Raw genomic sequence first — 15,105 nt, 5'->3', positions numbered from 1 at the left:
TTTTATAGCACTTCTGTGCAGGGCCATTCTTTCGCGGAATTGGCGTTGCGTCTTCCCGACGTAAGCCAAGCCGCATGGGCATTTCAACATATATATAACGTGAGTTGTGGTGCATGTCACCCTATGTAGAATTTTAAACGATTTGCCTGTATGCGGATGAAAAAACTGAGAGCCGGTAAGCAAAGTGTTACATGTTGAACACCCTAGACAGCGGAAGCATCCACTCTTAGGTCGTAAAAAATGTGTTTGCAGTTGCTTGGTGAGCGGGAATACATCTAATTTTACTACTTTATCTCCTATACTAGAACCCCTTTTATAACTAGGTAATATTCTAGAATCCAGCAGTGCCGGTAGAGCTTTATCCGTATTTACAATGGGCCACAGCTTTTTGACCCTTTGTGTGATCCCCGGAGTCGCTGCTGTAAATTTGTTGACCCATGGTATTTTCTGCGCTTGTTTTTTCTCTATGGGGTCACATTTATGTAACAACGAATCTCTGGAGAGATTCAAGACTTTATTCCTGCTGTATAGTAGATCCTGTCTAGGGTATCCCCTTTGCTCAAATTTTTGAACCATCTGGTCTAATGCTGGTTCGACCGCAGTTGGATCTGAAATGATCCTTTTTGCCCGTAAGAATTGTGATTGCGGTAATCCCTTGCGTAGAGGTAAAGGATGTGAACTGGTATAGTGCAACAAGGAATTGCGGTCTGTGGGCTTGAGGTATAGGGATGTATGCAGTTGGCCTTCCTGCAGGGTAATAGTTACATCCAAAAAGTGTATGTCCCGAAGGGACATCTGATATGTAAATTTCACCGGACTCATGGTGTTATTATGCTCATTTAATAAGCACTCCAGGTGTTCCTGTGGCCCCTGCCAAAAAATAAGCAGATCATCTATGTACCTCTTATAGAAGTACATAGATGATATGCGGGGTGTACCAAAAAGTGTGCGTTCAATGGCATACATGTACGCATTAGCGTACGATGGGGCCACTGGGGACCCCATCGCACAACCTGAGACTTGTAAATAGATCCGGCCATCAAACGTAAAATAATTACGTGTCAAGACTAGGGTAAGTAACTGCAGAAAGAAATCCACTGCTGGACCCTGATATGTAGGGTTGTCTGTGATCAGATTGCGGACTGCCTCTACCCCTGCATCATGTGGGATGCAGGTGTAGAGGCTAGTCACATCTGCACTACATAATGTTAAGTCTAACGGTATTGTGTCCATGGCTTGTAAATGCTTCAACAGTGTCGTCGTATCTTTAAGATACGACGGTATCTGTTGTATGCATGGGTTCAAAAATGCATCCAAAAAGATAGCTATGGGATAGTATAGGGAGTTCCTGGCCGAAACTATAGGTCGACCCGGGGGATTAGTAAGTGATTTATGTACCTTCGGTACTGTATAGAACAGCGGTGTCTGCGGAAACTCTACTGTCAAAGCTCTTCTCTGCTCTACAGTCAACACCCCTGACTCGCTAGCCTGTGTCAAAATTCCATCCAATTCCTGTTTAAATTTCACAGTAGGATCGTAAGATAAAAGACTATAAGTACATTGATCAGACAATTGGCGTCTACTCTCCAAAATATAGTCAGACAGGTCCTGTATAACTGTGGCTCCCCCCTTGTCTGCACTTCGAATGATGATGTCAGTCCTTTTTGAAAGGTCATTCAGTGCTGTTAGTTCTTGTTTGTTCAGATTGGAGTAGTATGGTTTAACTCCCTCTTCCTGATAAGCCAGCTCTGTTAGGCGAGAGAATGTCCTGATCGACGGACTGTTGGTTTTGGGGTCAAACTTGGATCTTGGTGCTATCCGTTTAAGTTTGTCCGGAACAGATGTAGATGCTGTAGATATGACACTGGTTCCAAAGTGCTCTTTTAAGCGTAAAGTCCTATTAAATTTGTAGTTTTCTACTTTCGCAGTGAAGGGGTCGGGTTTAACTGTCGGAACAAAAGTAAGGCCTTTAGATAGGACCCTATTTTCCTCTTCTGTTAGAGGACTAGTGGACAGATTTATAACTAATTCTGTTATTGGCGTGGTGGCCGTCTTGTATTGTATCCTTTTGTTCTGCCCCGCCCTCCTCGTCCTCTTGGGGGCTTTGGTGGTATACCAGATCGGGTGGCCATGCCTAAAGGGTAGGAGGCATTTCCTGATACTGCACTAGTACTGGCTTCTCCTTCGCTGGCTGTAGTACTCGTTCCAGATTGGTCCGAGTAATTCTGTCGACGACGGTATCTCCTGTTGTATTGAGGGCGTTCCTGTGTAGTGCCAGTATTATTCAGCCAGGAGTAGACCCTACGTTGTTGGTAATCTTGTTGTACTTTCACTAATTTTTCTTTTTTATATTTAATAAGGTCACTCCTGTATTTGTCCATATGCGCCTGTAGTTTCTCTAGCCAATTTGTGCTAGTGTCTTGCGCCAATGTATCTTTGTGTGCCGTCTCAAATATAGACAACTGCTCCTTGATGATTGCAAGTTCCCGCGTTGACTCCTCCACTACCAATAATAAGAGGTCCATGGAACACTTATTTAAAATAGCTACCCATTTACGACAAAAAGGGATGCTATATCGCCCTATTGTGGGAGTGTTCCGGATCCTAAAACCTCGTGGAATTTGGTTATTTCTATAGTAATCAGACAAGCTGATCCCATGGTAGGTAAAATCACACTCACGTTGTTTGAGTTTCTGCCACTGTCGAAACAGTTCCTCCTTCGATGTGACCTGTGGGTCATCATCTAGTTTTCTCTTTATCAGTATAGCCTGGGCTTCGGCGTCTGAAAAACTGAAGCGTTCTTTGGCATCCGCCTGCGCCAATTCCCAAGCTGACTCCATGTCAGTATTAGCGTCAGTCATGTTTGTAGAAAATGTTCTACCCAGCACTTAGCTGACTATTCCTCCGTGGACGTCTTCCTCATATGTCACTGTGTGATCCAAGAGTCCATGTATAGAGTATTCAGCTGAACAATATACCAATGTGGAAATCCCTTAGGTGTCCTAGCCAGAGGATGCCTCTAACATCTGTGGCACAGATGTATGTGAAGAGGTTTTCCCATATAAGCAAAGCTGGCAGGCTCGGCACTCACTGTTGGGCACTATTTACTTGCTGTGGTGCCTTCCGCGAATGTTGCCATCCAAATGTAATCTCTATAAAGCAGCGGCACTCGGCAGACTGTTTTGCAGAAAAAAAGCCGTTTATTCCGGTCCTACGCCGTTTCGGGGACATACACTTTTTGGATGTAACTATTACCCTGCAGGAAGGCCAACTGCATACATCCCTATACCTCAAGCCCACAGACCGCAATTCCTTGTTGCACTATACCAGTTCACATCCTTTACCTCTACGCAAGGGATTACCGCAATCACAATTCTTACGGGCAAAAAGGATCATTTCAGATCCAACTGCGGTCGAACCAGCATTAGACCAGATGGTTCAAAAATTTGAGCAAAGGGGATACCCTAGACAGGATCTACTATACAGCAGGAATAAAGTCTTGAATCTCTCCAGAGATTCGTTGTTACATAAATGTGACCCCATAGAGAAAAAACAAGCGCAGAAAATACCATGGGTCAACAAATTTACAGCAGCGACTCCGGGGATCACACAAAGGGTCAAAAAGCTGTGGCCCATTGTAAATACGGATAAAGCTCTACCGGCACTGCTGGATTCTAGAATATTACCTAGTTATAAAAGGGGTTCTAGTATAGGAGATAAAGTAGTAAAATTAGATGTATTCCCGCTCACCAAGCAACTGCAAACACATTTTTTACGACCTAAGAGTGGATGCTTCCGCTGTCTAGGGTGTTCAACATGTAACACTTTGCTTACCGGCTCTCAGTTTTTTCATCCGCATACAGGCAAATCGTTTAAAATTCTACATAGGGTGACATGCACCACAACTCACGTTATATATATGTTGAAATGCCCATGCGGCTTGGCTTACGTCGGGAAGACGCAACGCCAATTCCGCGAAAGAATGGCCCTGCACAGAAGTGCTATAAAACAGGCCATCGAGAAAGGGACGAGTGAACAACCGGTAGCTCGTCATTGCTTGACAGCCAAACACAATATAGCAAGCATACGAGCTATAATTATAGACCATGTACCCCCACTACACAGAGGAGGGGATCGTAATAAAATACTGATGCAGAAGGAGAGCAGATGGATTCATTCTTTAAACACCATATCCCCGGGAGGTCTAAATGAGACACTAGATCTGCAGTGTTTTCTATAATATTGAAGTATATTGAGGACGGGTCTTTGGTATAGTTACTAATGAGGTTTTCTATGATGCAATGTATAGTGATTATCTACATCAGTATAACTTTACATGCTTTGAATATCGAGACGATGAGAGCTATGGATAACCTCATGATATGTATAGTCGTAGAGCCATAGTCAGTATAGCCACTGTTTCAAGCATTTTTCAGAAGTATTTAGCTATAGACAGCAGTTTAACCAGTAGATAATAATATATATATATAATTATGTTCACGTCAATGCTTATCCTCCGTTGGGAACGTTTATCCTTTGTTTTTAATGTAGATAGTATATAGTTTTAGTAGGTATGAGTTAGTGGCATGCTCAGAGTGATCTCTGATTAGCACTATTTTAACCAGCACGGGATTTTATTAACATGTTTTTGTGTTATTTATTCACAGCGGTTGCTTAGCAACACTTACACTAACTTTCTGATTGGAGCTCCCTGTCTGGCGCTGACCGCTGACGTCATCCATGTGAGTCCTGTACACACAGCGGCCAGACGCGGCGGGAATCGGCAGCGCTGGACAGGTGAGTTGTATCACACATTAAACATTCATGAGCACTTGTTTAGAGGGTATAAAAGGTTGATGGTATTAGCACTATATTTGTACTGTATTGTCCCTGAAGACGGGGTACATCCCCGAAACGGCGTAGGACCGGAATAAACGGCTTTTTTTCTGCAAAACAGTCTGCCGAGTGCTGCTGCTTTATAGAGATTACATTTGGATGGCAACATTCGCGGAAGGCACCACAGCAAGTAAATAGTGCCCAACAGTGAGTGCCGAGCCTGCCAGCTTTGCTTATATATATATATATATATATATATATATACACACACACACACACACACACACACACACACAGGTTGAGTATCCCATATCCAAATATTCCGAAATACGGACTTTTTTGAGCGAGACTGAGATAGTGAAATCTTTGTTTTTTGATGGCTCAATGTACACAAACTTTGTTTAATACAAAGTTATTAAAAATATTGTATTAAATGACCTTCAGGCTGTGTGTATAGGGTGTATATGAAACATAAATGATTTGTGGGACTGTACACACACTTTGTTTAATGCACAAATTTATAAAAAATATTGGCTAAAATTACCTTCAGGCTGTGTGTATAAGGTGTATATAAAACATAAATGTATTCTGTGCTTAGATTTAGGTCCCATCAACATAATAATAAGAATTTACTTACCGATAATTCTATTTCTCGGAGTCCGTAGTGGATGCTGGGGTTCCTGAAAGGACCATGGGGAATAGCGGCTCCGCAGGAGACAGGGCACAAAAAGTAAAGCTTTAGGATCAGGTGGTGTGCACTGGCTCCTCCCCCTATGACCCTCCTCCAAGCCAGTTAGGTACTGTGCCCGGACGAGCGTACACAATAAGGGAGGAATTATGAATCCCGGGTAAGACTCATACCAGCCACACCAATCACACCGTACAACTTGTGATCTAAACCCAGTTAACAGTATGATAACAGCGGAGCCTCTGAAAAGATGGCTCACAACAATAATAACCCGATTTTTGTAACTATGTACAAGTATTGCAGATAATCCGCACTTGGGATGGGCGCCCAGCATCCACTACGGACTCCGAGAAATAGAATTATCGGTAAGTAAATTCTTATTTTCTCTATCGTCCTAGTGGATGCTGGGGTTCCTGAAAGGACCATGGGGATTATACCAAAGCTCCCAAACGGGCGGGAGAGTGCGGATGACTCTGCAGCACCGAATGAGAGAACTCCAGGTCCTCTTTTGCCAGGATATCAAATTTGTAGAATTTTACAAACGTGGTCTCCCCTGACCACGTAGCTGCTCGGCAGAGTTGTAATGCCGAGACCTCTCGGGCAGCCGCCCAAGATGAGCCCACCTTCCTTGTGGAATGGGCCTTAACCGATTTAGACTGTGGCAGGCCTGCCTCAGAATGTGCAAGTTGAATTGTGTTACAAATCCAACGAGCAATCGCCTGCTTAGAAGTACAGTATAAACAGCGAGTCAGATTTTCTGACTCCAGCTGTCCTGGAACATATTTTCAGGGCCCTGACAACTCCTAGCAACTTGGAGTCCTCCAAGTCCCTAGTAGGTGCAAGGCACCACAATAAGCTGGTTCAGGTGAAACACTGACACCACCTTAGGGAGAGAACTGGGGACGAGTCCGCAGCTCTGCCCTGTCCGAATGGACAAACAGATATGGGCTTTTTTGAGAAAAAACCACCAATTTGACACTCGCCTGGTCCAGGCCAGGGCCAAGAGCATGGTCACTTTTTATGTGAGATGCTTCATTAAACCAATGTGATTTGAGGAATCCCAGAACTACGTTGAGATCCCACAGTGCCACTGGAGGCACAAAAAAGGGGTTTGTATATGCAATACTCCCTTGACAAACTTCTGGACTTCAGGAACTGAAGCCAATTCTTTCTGGAAGAAAATTTACAGGGCCGAATTTGAACCTTAATGGACCCCAATTTGAGGCCCATAGACACTCCTGTTTGCAGGAAATGCAGGAAACGACCGAGTTGAAATTTCTTTGTGGGGCCTTCCTGGCCTCACACCACGCAACATATTTTCGCCACACGTGGTGATAATGTTGTGCGGTCACCTCCTTTCTGGCTTTGACCAGGGTAGGAATGACCTCTTCCGGAATGCCTTTTTTCCCTTAGGATCCGGCTTTCCATCGCCATGCCGACAAACGCAGCTGCGGTAAGTCTTGGAACAGACATGGTACTTGCTGAAGCAAGTCCCTTCTTAGCGGCAGAGGCCATAAGACCTCTGTAAGCATCTCTTGAAGTTCCGGGTACCAAGTCCTTCTTGGCCAATCCGGAGCCATGAGTATAGTTCTTACTCCTCTACGTCTTATAATTCTCAGCACCTTAGGTATGAGAAGCAGAGGAGGGAACACATACACCGACTGGTACACCCACGGTGTTACCAGAACGTCCACATCTATTGCCTGAGGGTCCCTTGACCTGGCGCAATACCTGTCCCGTTTTTTGTTCAGACGGGACGCCATCATGTCCACCTTTGGTATTTCCCAACGGTTTACAATCATGTGGAAAAAACTTCTCAATGAAGTTTCCACTCTCCCGGGTGGAGGTCGTGCTGAGGAAGTCTGCTTCCCAGTTTCCATTCCCGGGATGAAAAACTGCTGACAGTGTTATCACATGATTTTCCGCCCAGCGAAAAGTCCTTGCAGTTTCTGCCATTGCCCTCCTGCTTCTTGTGTCGCCCTGTCTGTTTACGTGGGCGACTGCCGTGATGTTTTTCCCACTGGATCAATACCGGCTGACCTTGAAGCAGAGGTCTTGCTAAGCTTAGAGCATTATAAATTTACCCTTAGCTCCAGTATATTTATGTGGAGAAAAGTCTCCATACTTGATCACACTCCCTGGAAATTTTTCCCTTGTGTGACTGCTCCCCAGCCTCTCAGGCTGGGCTCCGTGGTTACCAGCATCCAATCCTGAATGCCGAATCTGCGGCCCCCTAGAAGATGAGCACTCTATAACCACCACAGGAGAGACACCCTTGTCCTTGGATATTGGGTTATCCGCTGATGCATCTGAAGATGCGATCCGGACCATTTGTCCAGCAGATCCCACTGAAAAGTTCTTACGTGAAATCTGCCGAATGGAATTGCTTCGTAGGAAGCCACCATTTTTACCAGGACCCTTGTGCAATGATGCACTGTTTTTAGGAGGTTCCTGACTTGCTCGGATAACTCCCTGGCTTTCTCTTCCGGGAGAAACACCTTTTTCTGGACTGTGTCCAGAATCATCCCTAGGCACAGCAGACGTGTCGTCGGGATCAGCTGCGATTTTGGAATATTTAGAATCCACCCGTGCTGATTGTAGCAGTATCCGAGATAGTGCTACTCCGACCTCCAACTGTTCCCTGGACTATGCCCCTATCAGGAGATCGTCCAAGTAAGGGATAATTAAGACGCCTTTTCTTCGAAGAAGAATCATCAATTCGGCCATTACCTTGGTAAAGACCCCGGGGTGCCGTGGACAATCCAAACGGCAGCGTCTGAAACTGATAGTGACAGTTCTGCACCACGAACCTGAGGTACCCTTAGTGAGAAGGGCAAATTTGGGACATAGAGGTAAGCATCCCTGATGTCCCGGGACACTATATAGTCCCCTTCTTCCTGGTTCGTTATCACTGCTCTGAGTGACTTCATCTTAATTTGAACCTTTGTAAGTGTTCAAAAAAAATTTTTTAGAATAAGTCTCACCTAGCCTTCTGGCTTCAGTACCACAATATAGTGTGGAATAATACCCCTTTTCTGTAGTAGGAGGGGTAATTTAATTGTCACCTGCTGGGAACACAGCTTGTGAATTTTTTTCCATACTACCTCCTTGTCGGAGGGAGACTTGGTAAAGCAGACTTCAGGAGCCTGCGAAGGGGAAACGTCTCGACATTCCCATCTGTACCCCCGGGATACTACTTGTAGGATCCAGGGGTCCTGTACGGTCTCAGCGCCATGCTGAGAACTTGTCAGACGCGGTGGAACGCTTCTGTTCCTGGGAATAGGCTGCCTGTTGCAGTCTTCTTCCCTTTCCTCTATCCCTGGGCAGATATGATCTTATAGGGACGAGAGGACTGAGGCTGAAAAGACGGTGTCTTTTTCTGCAGAGATGTGACTTAGGGTAAAAAACGGTGGATTTTCCAGCAGTTGCCGTGACCACCAGGTCCGACGGACCGACCCCAAACAAGTCCTCTTCCTTTATACGGCCATACTGTGCCGTTTGGAATCTGCATCACCTGACCACTGTCGTGTCCATAACATCTTCTGGCAGTTATGGACATCGCGTTTATTCATGATGCCAGAGTGCAAATATCCCTCTGTGCATCTCGCATATATAGAAATGCTCTATAGTCAATAAAATACTGTCCCTGTCAAGGGTATCAATATTTTTAGTCAGGGAATCCGACCAAGCCACCCTAGCTCTGCACATCCAGGCTGAGGCGATCGCTGGCCGCAGTATAACACCAGTATGTGTGTATATACTTTTTATTATATTTTCCAGCCTTGTCAGCTGGTCCTTGAGGACGGCCCTATCTATAGACGGTACCGCCACTTGTTTTGATAAGCGTGTGAGCGCCTTATCCACCTTAAGGGGTGTTTCCCAACGCGCCCTAACTTCTGGCGGGAAAGGGTATACCGCCCATAATTTTCTATCGGGGGGAACCCACGCATCATCACACACTTTATTTAATTTATCTGATTCAGGAAAAACTATGGTAGTTTTTTCACATCCCACATAATACCCTCTTTTGTGGTACTTGTAGTATCAGAAATACGTAACACCTCCTTCATTGCCTTTAACGTGTGGCCCTAATAAGGAATACGTTTGTTTATTCACCGTCGACACTGGATTCAGTGTCCCTGTCTGTGTCTGTGTCGACCGACTAAAGTAAACGGGCGTTTTAAAACCCTTGACGGTGTTTTTGAGACGTCTGGACCGTACTAATTGTTTGTCGGCCGTCTCATGTCGTCAACCGACCTTGCAGCGTGTTGACATTATCACGTAATTTCCTAAATAAGCCATCCATTCCGGTGTCGACTCCCTAGAGAGTGACATCACCATTACAGGCAATTGCTCCGCCTCCTCACCAACATCGTCCTCCTACCTGTCGACACACACGTACCGACACACAGCACACACACAGGGAATGCTCTGATAGAGGACAGGACCCACTAGCCCTTTGGAGAGACAGAGGGAGAGTTTGCCAGCACACACCAAAAACGCTATAATTATATAGGGACAACCTTATATAAGTGTTTTCCCTTATAGCATCTTAATATATATATAAGCATATCGCCAAATTAGTGCCCCCCCTCTCTGTTTTAACCCTGTTTCTGTAGTGCAGTGCAGGGGAGAGCCTGGGAGCCTTCCCTCCAGCCTTTCTGTGAGGGAAAATGGCGCTGTGTGCTGAGGAGATAGGCCCCGCCCCTTTTTCGGCGGCCTCGTCTCCCGCTCTTAACGGATTCTGGCAGGGGTTAAATATCTCCATATAGCCTCCGGAGGCTATATGTGAGGTATTTTTAGCCAAAATAGGTATTCATTTGCCTCCCAGGGCGCCCCCCTCCCAGCGCCCTGCACCCTCAGTGACTGCCGTGTGAAGTGTGCTGAGAGGAAAATGGCGCACAGCTGCAGTGCTGTGCGCTACCTTTAGAAGACTAAGGAGTCTTCTGCCGCCGATTCTGGACCTCTTCTTACTTCAGCATCTGCAAGGGGGCCGGCGGCAAGGCTCCGGTGACCATCCAGGCTGTACCTGTGATCGTCCCTCTGGAGCTGATGTCCAGTAGCCAAGAAGCCAATCCATCCTGCACGCAGGTGAGTTCACTTCTTCTCCCCTAAGTCCCTCGTTGCAGTGATCCTGTTGCCAGCAGGACTCACTGTAAAATAAAAAACCTAAGCTAAACTTTCCTAAGCAGCTCTTTAGGAGAGCCACCTAGATTGCACCCTTCTCGGCCGGGCACAAAATCTAACTGGCTTGGAGGAGGGTCATAGGGGGAGGAGCCAGTGCACACCACCTGATCCTAAAGCTTTACTTTTTGTGCCCTGTCTCCTGCGGAGCCGCTATTCCCCATGGTCCTTTCAGGAACCCCAGCATCCACTAGGACGATAGAGAAATCTCATTATGGTATGCAATTATTCCAAAATACGGAAAAATCCGATATCCAAAATTCCTCTGGTCCCAAGCATTTTGGATAAGGGATACTCAACCTGTATATACATAATTATAATAAACAAATAAAAAAATTAATTAAATATAAAATGTTTAAATAAAATTGAAATATATATAAAAAATTAATATATATAGATATATACACACGTTGTGGAAGGATCGGCACTCCTCCTATATCAGTCAGCAATGCTCAGGTGCCATCTGGAAAATGTAGTTATAAACAAAAGTCCTCCAACAAGCAGCGGCACTCTGAGACTTGATTTGTCAATTAATCACAATAAAGTGCATTTAATAAATCATCCTGTGAGCCAACGCTTCGGGGCCAATAACGCCCCTTTGTCAAGGTGATGACACCTTGACAAAGGGGCATTATTGGCCCCGAAACGTTGGCTCACAAGATGATTTATTAAATGCACTTTGTGATTCATAGTATGACAAATCAAGTCTCAAAGTGCTGCTGCTTGTTGGAGGACGATACATATATACATATATACATATATACACACACATATACTATATATACATATATTGTGAAGCCTACTGCCCATCCTGCCCACCCCCCCTCACAATGCCCACTTACCTCAGCTCAAAGTGGGGGAAGCGATTCACTTGTTCCTGGCTCTTTCCTCTCCAGCTTCCCTCTGAAGGAGTCAGGCAGCCAGGCAGGAGAGTGTGCGGAGGTGCTGACGAGCGGGAGGGCAGAGGCAGGCTCCGGAGTCCGGCGGCCACACATGCAGAGGGAGATGGAGCAGCAGCGGCGCCGGTGGGAACGGTGTCATACGCGGCTGCCGCTGCAGGAGGTGATCACGGCGGGGAGGTGGGGAGGAGCAACTGGGTGAGAGAGCTGGAGAGCTCTGCGCGCCCTTCAAGTAAAGCAATCGCAGGGGGTGGGAGTGAAGGAGCAGCGGTCGTAGGAGCCAGGCAGCGTTTGCCGCGCCCCCTGAACTCCTGCGCACGTGACCCCTTAGCCCCCCCCCCCTAGTTACGGCCGTGCACACACACACATTAATATATATATATATATATATATATTATATACCAAAAAAATGAAATGACGGGGGAGCCAATAGTGCATTGAAAGTGTTGACAATTTTATTCACACTTCCACAGTGATACAGCAAGTGAAAGCACGCACCATAAGAGGTGGTTAGACCACTGCTTGTATAAAAGACACAAGAATTACCTCACAATAGGATCAGCGCAGAAGATTTCCGTGAGCGCTGCAATTGCGGCTGGGGCTGGTGTCTGGTGGCCTGAATGGGGGTTGATGGGCAGCCAATGAGGGCACAACCGGGCCGGCCAAACGGAATCCGGTACGGCGCCCCTGGCAGCATCACACATTACCCACACAAAAGATGTCCTTCCTGGCAGCCAGCTCCTTCCAGCGAACAGAGAGAAAAGGTCTTGATTGCATGGAGTCCCTAAACCCCAGTTATTCTTATAAATCTAATAGTTCACATTATGTGGGTTGGTGGGAACATGTTTAAAAATAAGCCATAAGTTAGTTGGCAGGTGAAGCTTTAAACGTGGAAGTACATTTTTAATTTGACTCTGATGTGATAGCAGTGGCCAGGTTTTCAAAAGTTTTAAGTAGGACTTGCAGTGAGATGGGGTCCCTTGCTGTTGGGCTGCAAGCTTAAATGCATTGTACAATCCATGAACTAAACCCCATAATTTATTTATGTACGGATGTATTGAGCTAAGTGAGCTTAATAATGTGAGTGCTGGCCTGTTGGTATAATATTATTTAAGCAATGTGGTCACAGGCCACTGCAGGTGTGCACCCCATTCCTGGGTAGGTTGAGTTTAGTGGTTCCCTGTATACTGTATATTACACACACATACAGTATGTTTAACATTGAAATTATCCGGGGAAGAACTGTATAAGAAAAGAGAGATTTTTTTATTAAGTACTTGCAGAAGAAGAAGAAGAAGATCAGACAGGACAGACAGCCACTGTAGTTAGGCTGGACAGAGCTTCCTCTCTGCATTAAGCACTGCTGCAGCAGGAGTGGAGGGTGGGAGTCAGAGGCGGAGATCAGAGCTGCTGCTGCTGGATGGACCAACTGCACATCCCATGATTGCATATGTGCTGTTGGCAAGGCACCTCTGGCACACACCTAATTATGTCCCTGTCACATTGTTACTGTTTCTCATCTTACTATGAGGTGCTGATATAGAATAAGTCAATCATAATTAATCCAGACATTTTGCTTTCATTTAATATTTTTTGCTATACCCCAAAATTAGGGAATTACAGCTTTGTATACTGTATGTATCAAAACTGTACATGACATGTCATAAATTATAATTATTATTATCATCCTTTATTTATATGGCGCCACAAGGGTGCCGCAGCGCCCAATTACAGAGTACATAAACAAATAATCAAAACAGGAAAACAGCAACTTACAGTTGATGACAGTATAGGACAAGTACAGGGTAAATAAACATAGTTACATCAGCAGGTAACACTGGAATAAGTATCAGGTGGCAGAGGACTGCTGGATTTGGTGCAGTTGAAGATTATTAAAGTAAGAAAGGATAAGCACATGAGGGCCCTGCTCGTGAGAGCTTACATTCTAAAGGGGAGGGGTAGACAGACATGGGTGACACAGATGGGGTACATAGAGAGCGTAGAACAGAGGGTTAGGATGAGATTTGGCTGGGTTTGGTGAAGAAGTGTGTCTTGAGAGCCCGTTTGAAGTTTTGTAGAGAGGTGAAGAGTTTGAGGGGGAGAGGTAGGGAATTCCACAAAAATGGAGCAGCACGTGAAAAATCTTGGCGGTAGGAGTGAGAGGAAGTAATCAGTAGGCAGGAAAGTCGGCGTGCAGTAGCAGAGCGAAGAAGACGGGTGGGAGTGTAAGGGGCAGTGGCGGAAGTCCCTGAGGCAGTGGAGTCGGTTGCCGCCGGGCTCCAGCAGTGAAGGGGGCACCTTCTCCATTGCCTCTGGTTCATTTTCATCACTACGCGCCAGTCACTTACAGTGAGCGTACAGTATATGCTCACTAGCGGCATTTCATTTAGTGTAAGTGGAGGCGGTGTTTGCCGGCTGTGTGTCCGCCCCCTGACAACCCAGCAGCACGGTCCTGCCCCTGACAACCCGGCTGCCCACTCCAGCCCCTGCACTCAGCTCCCTGACTTCCGCCTACGGACGCCCTGGCTGCATGGATCCCACCCCAGACACCCCGGCTGGCCAGCTCCCGCATGCAGCGGTGTCTGCATGAGGAGTAATGGGTGAGTAGAGGGGATTGACAGGGAAGGCTGACGGTGCGGGGACAGAGAGAGATTATATGTGGCTATGTGTATAGTTGTGATTGTGTGCGCACATATCTAAATATGTGGCTGTGTATATGGTGTGTGTATGTGGTTGTGTATATTATATGTATATAGGTGTGTGTGTTTGTGTATATATGGCTATATATATATATATATATATATATATATATATATATATATATATATATATAGCTGTCTGTATATGTATATACTGTTTGATCTTGGCTTGTCCAGACCACGGAGATGGGATAGCACAGTGCATATTACTCACCACCAGCACGCTCACAGCTACCATCATCCTCTATTGATTTTGACCGGCATGGACTATGGAAATGGGAGACGGGACATTTTTAGAGTTGTTTCACACGGGGCGGTTTTGGCTGTCCAGCCATAAATCGGACAGCTTTTTACCTTTATTTTGTTCCAGTGGAAGGAACAACTACATTAGGCCTTCCGCACACCGCATGAACACGGAGTGGCCGCCGTGTTACAGCCGTCTTCACGTATCACTCCCATCTGGCTGCTGCTACTGCTGCGGTGGCTGCTGCTGCGCACGCTCACAACTTTCAACACGGCAAAAAGCTATTGTGTGTGACAGTCACTGATCACGGCCAAAAAAACAGGCGGCTTCTTGCCGGTCAGTGAAAACTGCCCTGTGTGAAATAGCCCTTAAGGAGCCGCTCACTTATTGCCAGCTCCGGTTGCTGCACCTAACGTCATACAGGTCGGGGAGGGGGAGGGGCGGGGGGTACCATCGTCTATTTTGCCTCTGGGCGTCTGGTATGAACTTACGCCCCTGGTAAGGGGAGATAAGGTCAGAGATGTAGATGGGAGAGGAGTGGGTGAGGGCTTTGTA

The 15,105-nt window shown here is 46.0% G+C and overlaps 1 protein-coding gene across 2 annotated transcripts in view; it reads right to left on the bottom strand.

Moving 5' to 3' along the window:
• Positions 1-15,105, bottom strand: part of LOC135054853 (oocyte zinc finger protein XlCOF8.4-like) — a 61,113-nt gene that overhangs the window by 22,268 nt on the left and 23,740 nt on the right. The window lies entirely within an intron of this gene.

This window comes from Pseudophryne corroboree, chromosome 3 (genome assembly GCF_028390025.1).
Source record: "Pseudophryne corroboree isolate aPseCor3 chromosome 3, aPseCor3.hap2, whole genome shotgun sequence".
Classification (NCBI taxonomy): domain Eukaryota; kingdom Metazoa; phylum Chordata; class Amphibia; order Anura; family Myobatrachidae; genus Pseudophryne; species Pseudophryne corroboree.
This window is presented reverse-complemented; position numbering and strand designations above follow the sequence as displayed.